The 19,759-nt window shown below is 36.5% G+C and overlaps 1 protein-coding gene across 3 annotated transcripts in view; it reads left to right on the top strand.

Moving 5' to 3' along the window:
- The window catches only part of ARHGAP24 (Rho GTPase activating protein 24), a 342,652-nt gene that overhangs the window by 223,899 nt on the left and 98,994 nt on the right, over nt 1–19,759 (top strand). The window lies entirely within an intron of this gene.

Below are 19,759 nucleotides of genomic sequence, written 5' to 3'. Positions count from 1 at the left end.
GTGAGAGCTGGGTGCTTTTTCTTCCTTAATTTGGAGACAAACTGCCAGGTATTGCTGTTGATTGTGTTTGATAATCTGGATATATTTATAGTCACCGGAAATTCAGGACCTAGGCTCTGTGTGGTTTTTATTTATTCCCTGTTCTCTGTCACGATCCGTTCAGCTCTCCACGCTGTCCAAACTGTGGCAACAGATTGGACACAGTGCTGTTCTTCCACTCTGAAATGCGATCGTTCTAGTGCTGCTCTCTTGCATTCTTTCATTGATTGCTGCTGCCAAATGATATAGCTGTTTGTATATAGAATTTCAGTGCTAATATGGAGACGTATGAAGACTGCTTCAGATAGAAATCTACATTGCTATTTTTTTTTTTTTGAGTATTTGCTTTGGTGTATTCTTTGCTTCACTCACATTTTAGTGGCTGAAACTTTCGAGAGAGTAGAATGCCGTGGGGTCTGATCTGATGATAAAAGTAGTGGGAGTTTTCTGTGTGTTTGCTCAGCAAAATGAAAACTTCTGCCTGGCCATTCGTGTGTGTGTGTGTGTGTGTGTGTGTGTGTGTGTGTGTGTGTGTGTGTGAGTGTGTGTGTGTGTGTGTGTGTGTGTGTGTGTGATTTTTAACAATCTGTTTGAGAACCAAAAGAAAACAAAATAACACTTGCTATCTTTTGATGCATTTGTACTTAATCAATCTATAAAGCTTTTGTTATCAGCATATTTGAGTTTTGTAACTTCACATTCTGTGTACACAAAGACAATACAACTACTGGGTAGGCTTGTGAAAGTGTGTGGGAACCCCAAGCCTTACTCCCTGTGAGTATGTACAGCTGGAATCAAAACCATGCTCCTGGGTAAACAGACAGGCCTCAATCATGAACCAATCTTGTATGTAAGCTCCTTAAGTGGACTCATTAAATATATAAAGATATAAATAATATTTACATTGTTTTGTTGTATCTAAATAGATACATAGGAGGTTTGAATTCATGAAACACACATTCTAAAGAGGGGGAAAGTATGGGAACTTGGTATTGTATAAGTAGGGTAAGGAAAAGTTAGAGTATCTATCAAATGTAAAAATGAAGAAAAAGATAATGCATTAAAATGAGGAATAATTATGAAGGAATACCAAACAGTACTCCAACTGCTCACATTTTTGCCTAATGAAAGAATAATAGCATGCTTAAGGAAATTCAGAGTCAGCAGAAATGAAGTCAGGAAGGAAGGTTCTTTATAAAATAGGTTGTCAACCTGTGGAATGTACTTGTCTGTCTTAAGTTCAATTTTGTTGCTGAGATTTATAAAATTAGAAGAAAAAAGTAAATTTTAAAATTTTATTTAAAATTATTCTCCATTTCAGTAGACTATGAAAACTAATAAAGTAGAATAAGTTTTATTAAAACTTAGTGAACATTAAAATTATTCAGAACAATTAACAAGTAATATACCATATCAAAATTATCTGTCCCCTCTTGAATTATGTCAGTGTAGAAAGGAGATTCTAATACTCTAGAATGTCACCTCTTTCTACATACATATTAACTACTCAGTTCCTTGTACACTCTCTTCATGGTTTCTTGCTTTCAGACTCTGAGAAAACTGTGGAATAGGGAGCAGAAAACACCTGAGACTAACATTGTCATGCTTTCTTTGTAAGTTAAGAACAATAGTTCCATTTCAAAGATGTGGAACTTGACGTATACATGGGATTGATGATTGGCACTTCCATATGGGAAATGTACTGAATTGTCCATTCTGCCATGATCTAAAATTTGACTACTTCTTTAAAAGTGTTTAACGTGACTTTATCACCATGACTGAAAAGATATGCAGGAGTCTCCTATCACTGTTTTACAAATACGAGAATATTCGTATCTCTATGATGATTATAGTCCAGTATGTTCAAATGGAGTGTCCATATGTATCCATGGTCATCTTGCATGCAAAAAGACTAGAAAGTTAGTCACCTGTTTGATGAACCATAAACAATGTAAACAGTGAGGAAAAGCCTTGAATAGTGTCTGTGTTTATTCTTTAGATAACTAGCTTACTGCAACATGCAAAGAGGTTTAAAAAGGTTTAGAGATTATAGAGACTGACCTCTAAGCACATGCCAGTCTGTTCAAACACATTAACTTCTGTGCAATTAAGTGCTCCTAGTTAAGGGAAAAAGATTAGCCTTGACTTATATATTTGATAAGTATCTCTAATTTTCTGAAATGCTTAAGCTTTTTAACACTTTGTATCCTTGCTGCCTGCCTCTCTTCCTTCTTTCAGCCTTAGACTTTTATTCTATGCTTTAGATTTACTAATTTCTTAATTTACTAAACCTTCTTTCTTTTGACCTACGCTCAACCTTTAAAGCTTGGTCAAGAAAGCAGTTAGGATTTATCTTTTGGGACTGGGGAAAGACCTACCTCCTCTGAGGTCAAGAGATTACTGTCCACTGTCTGAGCAGAAAAATGGGGTATTTAGAGGGAAAGAATGGGATAAATGTTTACCAGGCATGCAATGGCTGTCTACTGTGCCTAGAATCTCTGCTGTTCACGTCTTTTTACCCATGTACTCTGTAGCTAGGCTTGGAAACCTACATCAACAACTGTTTACACATACTGACATAGCTACACTTTTACAAAGAGTTTTGGTAAACTGAGATTAAACATGATTTGTAGTCTATGAGGGTGGCTTAAAGCAAGTAGTTTTTGTGTCTCTTTCCCTTAGCCACTAAATTCTATTTTGCCTACTAACTCTTCCTAAAGTAGTATAGATTCAGATAAAGTAAGGGGCATTCACACAACTTTTAGCTATCACTTCTAAGATTCCTTAAACTAGGCCTAGGTTGTTTGGAGAGAAGGAAAGTGGAAGGCAGGGTGTGTGACAGGATTGTTCTCTGGTAGATGTCCCCCCTGAGGCCATACAGTGTTCTGACAGATACTGGGTCCTTAGTGGACCCCTGGACTGCAGAGACTTGGCCACTGGAATGGAGCAGATGGCTACAGGTGATTCTCCACTGGAGACAGGGACTATAACCATTTCCTGCAAGTCTGCTCAAGTTATCTCGAATCCAGTGTGTCTTCTAAGGAAATAGAATGCATAGAGACTGGTTGCTAAAAGATTGCCCTAGATCATGGCTGCTATCACCCTTGGCTACCACAGGAGGTACGGACCAAAGCTTTTATCTCAAATATGTATTATTGCAATCAATACGATTCCTGTTTCTTAAACATTTATTTCTACTAGGGCGGGCTTCAAACCTCACCAGGTTCCCCTTAATAGCTACCCGTCACCATACATAACAAATAACTTTTAAAAAATACTAATAACCAATTAAATATAAACTCTTTACATTTTTCTAGCCCCCAAATTGTGATCAATATGTATTTCAAATAATCTTTAAGACAATGTTTTTACAACTTCCAAATATTTCTAATGGGCAAGAAACCATCAAAGGAAATGATCACAAACTTTCCTGTGATAGGCATATTGGACCTTAAGGGAATTTCCAGGAATTCTACTCCAATATATTAAAACCAATACAACAATACTTTTATATACTCTCTTATAATGGAATATTTTAAAGATTAGCATGCTTTGAATATTTCGATTATATGGTATAAAACAAATTGTAGGCTGTCCGTTCTTCAACTCTTATTCTTTTATAGAATGGGATTTTACTTGACTGATAAGTCTTATCAGAACACTCCAATGTGTTCAGAGGGATAATTTTGTAGCTAATAAGATATGTTGATTAGTTTGCTTAAACAAAAGCTGATTCTCCTATCACTTAAATGCATTCATTACCAGCCATGCCTTTAAAGGCAAACATAAAATATGTCAAAAGACATATACAAACTGAGTAGCAATTCAGTTTTCAGCTGAACTGGCAAAATTGTCATTCATAATGTCCCTACTTCTCCAATAAGCAACAATGTACACAGGTATCAAAGAACTTTTAAACAGTTGACTAGGATAATTAAATTAAAAATGAGAATAGAATAACATCTGTTGAAAACAGCCTGTTATTAAAGGAGAGACCTTAAAACATGGCTTTTCCCCTTGTATTAATATTTCCCCTTTCCACTTTTTAAACATTTAAGAAAGGAGAGAATATATATGGTGTTTCAAAGGAACTGGATATTTTTAAATCTCCTTATTTATTTTCTCCATTGTAGTTATTAAAATTCCCCACTGGAATTTCATGTGTAATCAAATGTGGAACTTCAAAACAGTGGGGGAAGAACAAATGACTCAATACGAGGTGTTGGGTATTAGTACAACAAGATAGCCATTTATAAAAAAAAGTTTATGTCTTATACCAAAATAGATTGTAAAAGAGGTGAAGCTTTAGATGTAAAATATGATATTATCAGCATAAACCTTGAAGGCTTTGCTGTGCTCCCTTGCGCAGGGTAGATGCTATGTCACCATGCATCCATGAGCAAGGGTGGAAATGGCATCCTGCCACTTGGGGGGTACCTGGTGTGGTGGCTGTCATGGCAGTTACCACAGCAGAAGAAAGGTGTCAAAGTGAGCCTTTCTCTGTACCATCTACCCCAGTGTTCTCTACATCTTTCAGGCTTCCATACTTCCGGGAGGAAGGAAAACAAAGAAGGTATAAATGCAAATCACTAATTACTTTTTTAATTGCAAAGCTGATGCCTGTGTTTTATGCTGGAGCCAGACAAGCATTAAGAAAAAAATGTATCTTGCTCTTAACTTTCCTAATTCCAAAATCTGACATTTGATTGAGGCCTCGAGGTGGCATCACTCTGTGGTATCTGTAGGTTTCTGATATGCGATTTCCACTGGTGAAACAATGGAATGACCCCACCATCAGCTGTGTGCTTGCCCTTCAGAGCTGCTAGCAGACTAGCCTGAACTGATTCTGGAAGCTGTCCAGGGGTGTGTGCTCGGTGGAGAGCAAGAGGGCTTCATTTGGAAAGGTTGTCTTTAGGGTCTGTAGATTCCTTTTTATTTTTCACTTCCTGTTCCTCCAGTTAATTTCGTTATCCTGGAATTCCTCTCCTCCCATGACCTCCCTTACCTTTTCACACCATCTTCTGACCTAGATAAAAGAAACACTTATGTCATTCACGCTAAGTTTCTCAGACTGGCAGGCTGTTTAGAGCAATGTGCAGTGTTCCTAGCAACAGATTAAGGCAAATCCGCAGAACTTCAAAAGCCTGCAGGCATTGAAAAATCACAGAGGACTACCCAGTTATATTTGGAATTTCTGCTTTGTGGCTCTGTGTTAGCCAAGAAACCCAGAAAGTTTTTAAACTTTTGAAATTTATTATTAATGGAAACTTGGAAACTACAATCAGTTTTCTAAAATAGTCATGACTAATTTAGTCAAGGTGTTGAGAATGAAGGCCAAATGTGTCTAGGCTAGCTTTTTAAGTAGAGTATTTAAAGTTCACTAGAAGTCACACAAAAGTGATTTTAACTGTCAGAAATGTTTTATATTATTTAAGAAATGTTTTATATTTTTTAAGAACATAAGATACCAGATCAGCTAGATCTGTTTTAAAATCTGTGACAAGTTGTTTGACTATGAGAAAGTTATTTAACCTTTTTAAGCCTCAGTTTTCACTTCTGTAAATTAGCATAATATCGAGAAGTTGAAGTGATAAAATATGTGCATATGGATTTGTCTATAGGAGAAGGAATAAAACTCTAATTGTGAATGTGAATGAGATATTTTAGCAAATAGGATTACAATAGTTTTGTGGAGTGAGTTTTTTTGTAATTTTTATTTATGTATTTATGTTGAGAAGGAGTCTCGCTTTGTCACTATGGCTAGAGGGCAGTGGCATTATCATAGCTCACTGCAACCTCAAACTCCTGGGCTCAAGTGATCCTCCTGCCTCAGCCTCCCGAGTAGCTGAGACTGCAGGTGTGCACCACCAGTCCCAGCTAATTTTTTCTATTTTTAGTGGAGACAGGGTCTCTCTCTTGCTCTGGCTAATCTTGAACTCCTGAGCTCAAACAATCCTCCCACCTTGGACTCCCAGAGTGCTAGGATTACAGATGTGAGCCACTGGCCCAACCAGTAGTGAGTTCTAGTTCAAGAGGAAAAGTTGGGGGAAAATTGTTAGAGAGAATGAGAAAAAACAAACAGGAGATAAAATAGGGTAAATTTGAGTTTCACGGAATGGAGATCGCATTGTCATTATGTGTGATACACAAAATGGGAGGCCCTTCCCATGGGTCCTAAAACAATATCTTACTCATAGCAGGTGTTTATTTATGTTTGATAAATGAATGTAGGAGGGAAAGAATGAGATGGTAACAGTAACAGTGAAAGAAAATGGAAGATTGCATAGAAGAATATTTAAAGAATATTTAAAACACTTCCAAGATTTCCTATATGAAGTATATTGTATGGTTAGATTTACCTGTAATACTCAACTCTCTTCCCCACCCTCAAATGAGACAATGAACGAAGAAGAGCAGCTGTGTTGATTATACCATGTACTCTTTATCACTGTCTGTAAACAAAAGCAAGTGAGAAACCAGTGTTCATTGTACAAGCAAAGGCAATGACACACCTGTCAAATCAGAGAGAAGGAGCTCTGTAAAGTCAGCTTGGTTTCCATGTCAAAGAAGTTCAAAGGTGAACAGAGAGTCCAAACTGGAATGACCATTCATCTTAAAGAAATGTCAAGATGAAATGAGGCCCTCAACATAGAGTAGCTTTTGATATTTAGTAAGCGAAAAATATTTATAGTCCTTTGTTTTGCAAGATAATTTGTTTCCCCAAACCTTGCCATAAAATGCCAATAACTCCTCCATTTATTTCAAAACCCAAACACATTTGCACTTTCTAAACACTCCTAAGAAAGTACTTCTCCAGCTAATAAAGCTTAGAGTACAAAAAATGGGATAAGCCCTATTCAGATGGAGTGTAATGTCCAAGTATCAAAATCAAAAACTTCACACCTTGACTTTCATGGACCTCTTAAGCATGTATTTTACTCTTTTAAAGTGAAATCAAACACCTATAAGTAATCTGTTATTTTTCTGAGGAGTGTATTTGAATCATATTTGCTGGGATTCTGATTTATAGGAACCCATCACTTAGCTAGTGAGTGAAATTAGCATACCTCGTTCTTGCCTACACTCTAACATGTAAATCTACGTGAGTTTTTCTCTAGTTGTATTCATTGTAAACTTAATAATTCTTATCATGTGATTGTTTTTTTTAAAAAAAGGTTTTCATTCATTGTAGGAAATGTTTCTAAAAAGAAAAGCAATTGGTGGGGCTGCTAAGGAATTTCAAAGAGTGTGAAGAGACAGAATTAAATGAGGATTTCTAGACGAGCAGTTTTGAATAAATTATGGAATTCAAATTTGGCAGCATTGACAATGTCATTATTGACATCTGCAATGACAGTAGGATCAACCCAAGATTTTAGTCTTAGGAAAATCTGGAAAACATGACCTACACCTTTGTGTGGTCACTTTAACTGTATATGGGATGTTGTCTTTGTATTCCTCACCTTGTACTAAGTTTAATGATGGACCAAAAATTTCAGTATGTGCCAGAGAGTAGGAGAATGAAAAGGGAAAGATCCTTAATATAGTATCTGTGTTACTTTCCTAAGGCTGTTGTAAGTAAGTTCCACATACTGTGTGGTTTAAACAACAGAAATTTACTGTCTCACATTTTCAAAAGCCAGAATTTTAAAATTAAGATATTGGTGGGTTGACGCTGCCTCTCAAGGTGTTAGGGAAGGATCTGTGCCAGGTCTCTCTCCTGGCTTCGGAGAAACTCAGAAGTTCCTTATCTTGTAGGTGGCTGGCCGTCTTCACATGTCTCTATCATCTTCCCTCCGTGCATATCTGTGTCTGTGTCTAAATTTCCTCTTTTATAAAGACACCAGTCATATTGGATTAGAGTCTACCTTATTGACCTCATTTAACTTAATTATCTCTATTAAGACCCTATTTCCGAATAAGGCCACATTCCAAGGTACTGGATTTAGGACTTCAGCATATCTTTCTTGGTGGGCACAATTCAGTGCATAACATCGACTCAGGAGAAATGGTAGTCATGAGAGAACCAAGGGAAATTCAGGAACAGGCCTGGTTTATGACCACCATGCTAGTCACACACAGTGTGGTCAATGAATCAGCAGCAGCAGTATGGCGTCAGAGCTGGTCAGGAATGCAGGATCTCATCCCAGACCTGCTGAGTCAAATCTGTATTTTTACCTAAAACTTCAGGGGTTTTGTACATTAAAATCTGAGAAGAGTTGTTCTGACTCTTAGAGGGGAAGCCCCATTCTCAAATGCCAAGATACAGAATAAAAAAGAATTGTGTGCAGGGACCCCATAAATATGTGTACACAGCAAGTATTGGCCATTATTCTGGCACAGCTATGACACATTTATTCATAGAGGTAATACTGATCTCAGGAGGTAGTTTTAGGAATTAAGGTTCAAGGACCATTTTTTCCTCTTTCTGTAGATTATCGCTCAGGAGTGAACTCAGGAGATCATCATAGGTGGCAAGAGATAGCAGCCCACATTCTTTTTTCCTACACTTGGCTTTGGTTGTGTAAGTTGTTTCTTTTCTCCCAAGCTGGTCTACAATTTGAGTCAACCTAGCTAACAGAAGCATACAAGTTAATTGTAAAGTAAGGCTCGTCAAGGAAGAAACATTCACCCAGAAATGGGGAAAAGGCATTTGAGTGTATAACATCGTTTTTAAGTGATTGAAAACATGTGGTGAACTCATGCTTCACTAACTTCTGCCTTTCCTGTCTTTGTGCTTCCCTAAAAACGTAATTGATACAGAAGTTGTGGTTGTAGTGTCTATGTTGCATGAAGGCAAACCGGAAGAGAAAACTTTAAAGTAAAAGAGGAAGAATTAAACTTTGTCCTAATGTCATCTTGGGCAAATGCTTATAATAGCAGGGGAACAAATGCAGCTTCCCAAGAGAACTCTGAGGTCACCGTTCTCATGGGGGTAGGGACTTGGAGTAACACATGATTATTCACAGAAGTAAAATCTGCTCCAGAGGAGTCTGCTTCCTTAAAATCCAGAGCATCAACAAATATACAACATGGGACGTATTCCGATTCCATAAAAACTGCCATGTTGTGGATAACTTTGCAGGTGAATTTCCCTACATGAGAATGAACCTTTGTAACTGAAAATTAGTGAACTCTTGATAATGGTTGTACCATTTTATCTCAAGATCTATACTTGGTTTAGGATCCTAGATAAGCATTGTATTTCTGATCTGCTGGCTTTATCTATGTATTAAGCAGTAACAACATGCTTTCAAAATGTCCTAGTGTTCCTGGTCTTTGAGTGGAGGATTTTCCCAGGTTTGTGGTGACCAGTGAGAAAAGAATTTCAGGATGCACCACCTAAGCCAAGCAAGTGACAGCTTTTTATTGAGAGCAAAATTACACTCTCAGAAAAGAGAGAGAGCAGGCTTGAAAAAGATTTGCCATACTGGGAGGAAGTGGCTTTAGATCTTTTGTAATTTTACTAATTGAGGGGAGGAATATTCAAGGCCAATGAGTTGGCTTTTGGAATTTGGATAGCAATTTCTAGAATTGGGTTCCCTCCCATTTTGATACTTTATATGGTTGTCTCTGAACTGTCATGGTGACTTCAAGGGCAGAGAAGTTTTACAACCACAATGTAAATGATATTATAATTAGCAAAGTTCACGTAAGGTGGCAGAGATAGCTCCCAAGCTGGTGGAAGTTGGTTCTTGCCTGTGGTTATAAGGCCTTCTAGTTAAGCCTAACTAATAACTCTTCTGCTTAAGAGTTATTTTAACACCTGCACCTGATCTTCAAGCCCTGCATCCAGCCTCAGCCCTGTCTCTTAGTCCCCTACTCTAACACCAGCAGCATCATTGAACTGTCTTCATCCTCCTTTTTGTCCACATTCTTTATCAGTTCATATATTGTCTAGAAAGAATAATGAACTTGTACTTGGTACTATGTGCCAGCCACTCTCCTAAGTGCTTCACAGACTTAACCACTTTTAATCCTCACAACGACACTCTAAATGACATGAGGAGACTGCACAGATGAGGAAGTTAAAAGAGAGAGAGATGAAATGAATTGCAACATCAGATTCAGATTTCAAATCTGCTTCCAGAGCCTGTATGCATGACCACTGTGGATGCTGCCTCTCGAGAGAGACATGTAATCATGCCAAATATATCTTTAAAAGACCAAAATAACTACTTTAAAAATGTGTTTTTAAAATCTCTTATTGCACAGACAATTATTACTGCAGATGTGCCACTCCACCTCCCCTTGATTCTGAAACTGTGTCCTTCCTTAAGTGACACATTGGAGGTGCATTTCCTTTCGGATAGAAACCACATAAAGTGATTTCCTCCCTCTCTCCCCAATAACTCCCTTCCTCCCCCTCACCTAGTCCTGCCAAACACATGCTCTCTTCCTTAGTCACATGGAGAACCCACCTTGGATGTCTTCTGCTCTTCCTCTCCTTGCTTCTGCCTCCACTACACGGAGCTCCTCACCTTTATTAGTTGTCATTATTCTGGCCTATACTGGGTTCTAATAAAAATCATAAGTCAGTCGCCACAACCTGAGCATTGTTGGAGACATTTCCATGAGTAACTATCTACCTTAGATGATGTCTAACATGTTTGACACTTGCTTAATTCCAGTGAGGGAAGGAGAAACACAACAATTGCCATGAACTACAAATGGTAGCTGCTCCCATTGCTTTTAGGAGTCATAATAAAATAGAAAAGACCCAATAATAATAATCACACAAATTATTAAACAATAAAAGTAACAATTTATAAATATGCATTGCTTAACATAGTCCTTGCTTCAAAGTATCTTTCTCAAAGAGGCAAGTGTATATTGATTAAAATTTGGATATCAGAGGATGGAGACTTTTCAATGCTCCATATTCTTACCTTTTATCAACACTGTTTATCCAAACTTGAATCCCTGACAGCAGTGTTTGTGTTCACGTAGAACTTATCACTAAAGAGGAGGCAAAGCCTTACACCTGCATATGTCTCCTCATAATTCTAACATTTTTAAGAATAAAATGATTTCACTCTTTTCATCTAGCAGATGCAACACATATGCTTTTAACTGGAGTTAACTTAGAACCTACACAGTGCCTCTCTTAACAAACTCAGTGGTCTGAATTTGGTTGGAGAGGACAGAGCAAAACAAAGAAGCAAAAAAAAAATGATAGAATAAACTTAAGTAAACTTTGATTTAAAAAAAAATTAATTAAGAATGCCAAGTTCACAATTACCCAAGGGATATAAGGAATCATTTTTTTTTTAACCGCATTTCAAATCCTGCCCTTCAGCACTGAGCTTGTATAAATAAGAGCAATGAAAACAAGATACGTTTTCAAATAAACACGTGGCCCCCACTCGGAGTCTGATGAACCACGTGTCCCTGTGTGCGGAGGCCCACTCAGTCCCACCCCACAGGTGCCATGTCTCCTTCCATATCGTTTGTTCCATACGATTTGTTTCTCACTCATAACTGCTGTAGATCCAAGGTTTTGGACCTTTAGCAGGATTGGCCCAGATAGCTTTGGCTCTGCGTATTAAAAGGAAGCCCATGAAGTGTGAACACTTTTAGAGATAAAGCCCCTACCTGTGATGAATCGACCTTGTTGAACTAGAACTTTCATAAATCAAAATGAAATTAATTTTACTTAGTATTGTGACATAGCTTGTTGGTAATGACCCTTCAGTTGTCTTGAAGTTGTCACCTGATCAACATGAGCTCGTCTGCATGACAAAATCCCGCGGATGAAGGGCCCAAGCAGATGAAGAGATATATCAATTATGCAATCAGACAGCATTTATCAATTTAGAAAACATGAAACTGCTGGTCATTTTAGATGTCTTATTTGATTTTAGTCTCTTCTGTTTGGATTTGGCCACTAAAGTGATACAAAGACCATATAAATGTAGGCATTAAATTAGCTACCATAATACCTAGTAGAGAAACCACAAGGAACGCTATTTTCTTTTACTTACCTCAGTTAATTTTAGACTTAGCTATTACTGTATTACTAATTTGTGAATGGGATATGGAATAACTACTTCTATTCATCTGCATTTATACTTTTTCAGAATCTCTTTTTATAGTTATATATTTTTTTATTTATTGGGCGTATGGCTTTTAGGTCATATTGTTAGGCAAGAAAGCTTAAATAGGTAATTCCGATTCAAGTTTAGATCTCAAGGATAGTGACTGAAAATTATATGAAATGTGTTAAGAGGAACTTTACTATTCAAAAGCTGCAGAGCATAGTGTTTAAGAGCCCAGATTTAGGAGCTAGATTGTCTTAGTTCAAGTTCCAGCTCGACTCTATACTGAGCCCTTGGAAAAGTCATTTAACCTCTTCGGCTTTCTCATCTGTGAAATGGGAATAATAGAACTTACCTCATAGGGTAATACTGAGAAATTACTTAGACTAGTTCCTGGCTTGTGTAAGCCCATGTATGTATTAGGTATTATTAGCATTATCATTGCCTTTTACTATAGCAGTAGTTTTGCCTGTTTATTTATTTTTGTTTGTTTTTAGTAGAATCTTTTCTTCAAGTGAAATTGGACAAAGAGGTCCACTATACATAAAGCAGGTGAAATCCAATTCTGTCTCGTTGGAATGGTGGTGAGAATTTGTTCTTCTCGCCTCACCCAAGTGCACCTGTATTCAAAACACATTCGGGGAACAAAGTTTATTCAGCAGGCGTAGGCATTAGCAGTCTACACAGTTGATCTGAGAAGTGTCAATGAAGCAAGAAGTTTTGAAAATTAAAGTAATAACAACAAAAATAAACAATACAGCTCTCTGTCCCTACCAGGCGCTGTTCTAAACATCCATATTCACATATAAGTGTGCTTACTGGGCACATTTCCCTTAGGTAAAAGAGATCAAAAAGAGAAGGAATATACCTCTCAAACTGTCGAGTATTTTAGATATAATAAAAAAGATGTTGCCTGTTGAACTTGTATTTTATATGTGCTGTACTTGAGGGATATGAAAGGGGATGCATTAATACATTTACTCCTTGAGAGAAAGTTTCAGGGTTTCTCTTTTGAAATAAATGCATAACTCATAATCTAGTGCTCAGTGATGTGTCCCATGCCACCACCCTGACCCCTCGTATGAGTGCAGTGGAGCCTAGGTGGGTGTTTAACCCTTTGCACTCGGATGTCGAGTGTGACTCGACATGGTTAGCAAAAATTATAGAGATTAAAATTACTCTTTGAATGTATCAATAATTTGAAATATTAAAAAATACAAATAAATAAGTTTGTATGAAAAGAAACTCCAGATTTTTATTCTACTGCCACGCTTTGTAAAATCTGGGGTTTTTAAAACATTAAATCCCGAGTAGAATAAAGGAATCGAGAAAAAAGCAAGCAAGCAAGTGCAAAGGGTTAAGACCTGTGTTTACTTTATGCGTGGGTTTAACTCTCCTTTCTTTTCTATGAGTTTAGAGTGCAGGCTCTGGAATCAGAATGTCTGGATTCAAATCCTGACTCTGCTGCTTTCTGCCCAGGTGTGGCAGCCAAAGCACTTAATCTTCCTTAGTGGCCTCATCTACAGATCGGAGGGAGTATAATGCATAAATATCACAGGACTGTGATGAGGACCGAGCAACGTAAAACATTTTTATTGTTGTTATTACGAGACAATAAATGAAGTCCTCCAGGTCCATGAAATGTGCAAAACATTACAGAACTGCCACTTTACCTCAATCTGGTCTCATAAAATGTGCAGCAATAAAGAAAACAATTATCCCATGGTCATGAATTCAGCCCATTGGGAGAACTGGCAGGGCACGTTATAGACACGTCAGCTGTGGCAAAAATTAGTCACCATTGTTTGCAGAATGCCTGTGATGTCTGGGTTACCATCTGTCTGGAAAAAAGGAGAACATAGCTTCCTTTTTGTGTTCAATGTGGTCTGCCAGCCAGCTGGCATTAGGGGAAGGAAGTGGAGGGGAGCTCATGTGGATTGAGTGTCTATTCTGTGCCATTTGATCCTCCCAACCCGATGGTAGGGTGGCATCAATACTCCTGATGTAGACATGGCGGACTGGGCTTAGCGAGGTTAAAGAACCTGGCCAGGGGCCCGCACAGGTAGCAATGAGATTCTGACTCCAATATCAGTCAGGCCATACCACTGATCGCCATTGATAATGCCGCAGATACTCACCACTGACCAGCCGGAGTTAGCAGCAAAACCCAAAAATCTCTTATTAAGTCATTATTTGCATATTATTCGTAGAATATACAAGTTCCATTACAATTTTTATGGTTGCCTTTATGTTTTTAAAACATTAGATCGATGGCCCAGTAATATTTTCTATTTAGATTAATGCTGTCATTAAAATGCTGCATCATTAGTCAGATAGTTCTTTTGTTGCCCATGTATGTCTAATGACATAAAAATACATTAACTCAAATAGGACTATGAATCAGGAGACCTGCATTCTAGTTCTAAGTTCTTTTATTATCTGTGGTTTGCAAGTAAGGAAAGATCAAGCAGCTAGTAGGTGGCAGAGCCAATATTCAAACTCAAGATACAAATATAAGGCAAAGGAAATTTATGATAAGAAAAATTTGATGATAAATTCATAAATTTGGAATTTAAGTTTTTTGACGTATCCTCTATAGATCAGAAGGTGGATTTTGGTTTTTAATCATTCTCTGAATAATATTCACTTTTCTCAGCTTCTAAGATAATCCAATATAAACCAATGAACAGCAACACTGCTTGACCATTTATTACAACTAATGGAATTAATATGAATTTAAAAATTGGTATACAATAAAAAATAAGAAGAGAAATAAAAGGCTTTCTAAATAAATTTATATTTTAAATAATTTCTTATAAATAGAAATTTGTATATATTCATGTATAGACATTTTATAGAAAGTTTGCTCATGTAAAAGTTGAGTCTTAGTTATCAACTTTTTTGGCCTGTGATTTTCATTAATACTGAGAGAAAATTTTCTTTAAAATGCTTTAGTCTGCAGAATTACTAGTGAGATATTAAATATAACATGGAAAATATTGTAACGTTATTAGATTGAAAAATACACACCTGTTCTTAGAGTGAAATTCAATTGTTCTCAGAGTAAAAATCTTTCTATGTTGTTTTGTGTTCCTACAGTGAAAATGAGGTGGGGTGGGTGGTAGAGTGGAGCAGAGGGGTGTATATGCCCATAGGGTACATCTTCATTGAACTTAGCACATTAAGATGTGCTACAAGGATAGGAAGATTAATTTGCATTAAAAGTATATAGCTCTTTTATAGATTTGGTCTTCATATAACTTTCTCTTGTAGTACTCAAGCCTGAGGTAGCAACAGCCTTTCACATCTCAGAAATGTCTTTGAAAGCACATTGTTGTATAAAGTTGCGAGGATTGCAGTAAGTTAATAAATCAACTTAACACAAAATTATATCTTACCACTGGGAAAATATAATTGAATCAAAATGAAGAGTGCTATGAAATACCTAAGCCACTCATTTATTTGCAGAAAAATAAACAAAATTTGTTGGCAATTTACCATTGACTATATAATACATATTTTAAAACCATTGACTATAAGTTATTAATTTTTTCACAATATATTATCGATGTTGATATTGATACAAAAGATACATTGAACTAATTGTTTTTATAGCTAAATGTATAAAATTTTATCAGTGAGACATATTTTCATTGAGTACAGAATTATTAAATAGAATATATGACACAAAAATTTCTAAAACATATAACTTGATTACAGGTTTTTAATTTTTATTTCTTATGAAAATATAACAGTGGATCCTAATTGTTTAATTTCCTCATCTAAAGATTAAATGAGATAACAAGCATAATACTTACAGGCTTCTCTACAGAATAGATTACTCAATGTCTTTATTGACATTGCTATTATTAGTGGTACTAGTATTGTTAATAAATTGTTATACATCATGATATACTAAGGAAATTTAAAAAATAGATTTAGGAATTTAAAAGGAAGAAAACTTAATGTGAAAAGACTGGCATAAGACAATAAAAAGATACAGACTCTCCAACAGAATCTATTAGTATAGGGCCAGGTCTCCAGCTGAACTGCTCATTACATCATCTCTAGCACACAGGTCTGGAACATATTATAAGCAGTTAATAAATATCTACTGAGTAGATGTATAAAACTTCTTCCCTAAATTACAAAGTGTTGATTTAGGCTACTTTGAGGTGATGTTCTGAGATTGTAGAATTAAATAAACATGTTCCTAATCTTCCTTCCTTTCCACAGTGTTAGTGACAATTCATTCATACCCACATGTACATCCACACAAACATATAATGAACCTTGTTTTGGTAACTAAAAAAGTGGCCAGGTTCTGTATTTATCTAGGGAGTAGATAACGGACTATTTTGCACCTTTCCCAAATAACGGTTTAAATGTGTCCCATATAAATTGCAATCACAGTTGTACTTTCTGTTTAGATAATTTGCTTGGTGATAAAAGTCTAGGAAATTGTAATCACTACAATGAGTTTACTGGTGTACCTCATAATTCTGCAGGTTTTTTTTTTCAGTTCATTTTTTTGGTCCAGTTATAATGTGTGTCAATGATAACTGTGGGTAATCTTAGGAGAGATGGGGTATTGCAGATGTAGGTAAATGGGGTATGAGGGATTGGAGATTGAAGTGGGGTTAGTAGAACCAATGGCCAGTTTATACCTTCAAATGCCCTGTTGCATGGCAACAGTTTCACAAGGGTATTATTGACTAAGAGGTTGGAAAACACTAGTCTGGTATCAGTTGTACCAGGATTGTTTTATACTTTATAGGATACTTTTTAGCACTCCAACTTTAAGCTTGCAGCAATAGAATTGTACCTGTTGCTATAGATAGTATATTTTTCTTCCCTTAGCAAGTCAAACATTGAACAGTGTCTGAACAATAAAGGAAGCATGATTCTAATTTTCTTGCAGAATTTATCTTTAGCACTTATAGATAATTTTCAATCATAATGATGATTTTACCCAACCTATATAACAAGAATTCTAGTATACAGGCAAAGTTGAAGACTAATTTTGTAGTATGTCTTTACTTAAAGGATCTTATTCACAACAATCCCCAATGTAGTTGCCGTAGTCCTATTTTAAATATTATAAAACTGAGGCCAATGGAGATGAAACAGCTAGCACAAAATCCCATAGCTAGTGAGTCACAGAGCACCATCCTAACTCAAGTCTGTTTTACTCCCAAGCTATAGATACATTAAATCATTTGTGTACATCTGTCTACATAGTTTGGAATTTAAATACAGCATGTGTATTAAATCCCCAAGATCTTTCTCTGCCTTTTATATTCCCTCCCCTTTTAATACAAGTTTTGCTTACACACACTTAAGACATAGCAGTGTTCCTAATCAATACCTACCTTATTTGCTCAGGAAGAAGTAATCAACACAACTGCGTAAGTTAAATTAATAATATATTCTAAATAAATAATGACATATTATAAATTGTGGATTGGAAACTCCCACCTATGTTAATAGAGTTAAGAAAAATGAGGTAAAAGAGTTAATAGCTACTATTGGTGGGTATAGAGAGGGTTACACTAGGATTCACCTTTTTCTAAATAGTAAAAATTTCAAAGTCACTAGAAAATCTGGAGAAAAGCTTATTTAGCAACTAAGAGGATTAAAGATTTCTTGGTGCTTATAACCTTTTAAATGAAAAAATATGATCTTTCTATCTTTCTATTAATTATTTCATTTTTATGGCTTTGTTACAGACATAGCTGGAAGGCAAAAGGAAAAAGAAAAAAGCTGCCTTTCCACAGACAATTTATCTTCACCCACTGCTCTGTTTTCAATATGCTAAGGGACTTGTAAACTCAGTATTTCACCTTCATACCTTAAGATTTTTGATTAATGACATTTCTTGTTGAGAGATACTACTTTAGTATCTTACCTATTGCTATTGCTATAAAGTCAGTCAAACAGCACAACATAAATCACCTACTATCAATCAGGATTAGGAAAGTGTTTTTCTGAGGTCAACACTGCAAATTTCCTATTGGAGTAACTATAAAACAATCAATTAATCCCACCTAACGGTAATGGGGTAATTTTCAGACATTGTATTGTGGTTATTAACCAAGTTTCTCTCTCCTCTGTTATCTTGGGTAAAGATAATTTGTCAGGATTCCAATACTGTTTCCACCACCATGCCATGGGGATCTAAAAATATTGATTTCTAGCTTTTTAATTAGGAAAAGAAATAGGGAAACAGATTTGCACAGTCTGTTTTCTGAAGTATAAGTTAAATAGTATGCTGTCTTCAGTCATGGGACCACCTTTAAATTATTTATGTTCAAGGATTAGATACCAGAGCAAGAGTTACAATAATTTCACTGTCAGCTTATAGTTCAACTCTTACAAAAGGTAAACTATATATAATTCAGCCAACGCAATCCAAATTTACACGTTCTTCTGGGAGCCCTTGGGTGCCAGCTGGTTCCGTAAACACAAGGGGGGAATATTGGGGGCACAGAGCTTTATGGACTATGTTGGGAATTTCTGGACATGAGATTTCTATTAAAACTTTCTGGAGTGTATGCAAAAAATACAAATTTGTAAATTTTTATAACAATTTAATACTTCAATATCTAGATTTTACTGTTCACTTGATGTTCTGCCACAAATCTCTAATAAGAAGGTTTAAAATAGCACTGAATTTCTTTTTAGCCCCCACAAAATTTTCTTGATTCACTTGTTTTATTCATTTAACAAATATTTGTTGATTTGTATTATGTGATAGGTATTATTCTGAGTTCTGGGAATATAGCGGTGAATTAAACGGATAAAGCCCTTGCCCTCAATAACCTTACAAGCTAGACAGAGACATTTGATAACAGTGTAATATGTGTGTTAATGATGCTTTAATAAAGTAAATGTAAAGTATGCTAGGCAGTAGGGGCCATAAAAATAGATATTGCAGAGTAAAGGAGATAGAAACAATGGGTGGAGGAAGGTACTATTTTATGCTGAATGGTCAAAACAGACTTCTCTGAGGTGCATTGTAAGCAAAGGCCTAAGGAGCCCACCGTGTCATGAGCTTTCCAGGCAGAGAAAACCTCAAACAGAAAGGTTTAGATGCGGGGTATACCTGGCCTGTTTGAGGAACTGCGGGGAGACCAGTTTGCCTGGAATTGTGGGAAGTGGGCCAGATCAGCGATTAGGCACACACGGTCCTCACTGTCAAATGCACAATCATCTTTCCACAGCGCCAGAGATTAGGGGTGAGGAGGCGGTGGCATTTGGAGGATAACACTGCCAACGACACCATCACTCATACCTCAGGGTGTGAGGGTAGCAGTTTCATGTGCCCCAAAGCTGCAAGAGAATCTTGTTTGCTTTCCAGGTGGAGAAAGCTTACCATAGGGGGTCTGAGCATGTGTCGTGCAGGATAACACAGGTAGTAAGTGGGGGAGCTAGTAGTCTAACCTGTGTTTTATAACCTTTCTCCCCCTTTTACACCATCTCCACAATAAGGCAAAGCTGCTGTCCATTTCTGTCCCCAAATTCAGAAACACGTGGACTGGGAAAAGAAATGTCTGTCATTTGCAAATGTGTTCATATGAGATACAAAGTAACCAGATGATAGATTGAAATGTATGCCTTTAAATTGTCCATTTTAAAAGGAGAACAATTACGTGAAATGACTGCTACAAAAATTCTATTCA

The sequence above is a fragment of the Microcebus murinus genome, chromosome 29 (genome assembly GCF_040939455.1).
Source record: "Microcebus murinus isolate Inina chromosome 29, M.murinus_Inina_mat1.0, whole genome shotgun sequence".
Lineage (NCBI taxonomy): Eukaryota > Metazoa > Chordata > Mammalia > Primates > Cheirogaleidae > Microcebus > Microcebus murinus.
The sequence above is the reverse complement of the archived record's forward strand: the minus strand, read 5'-3'. Positions and strand labels throughout refer to the sequence as shown.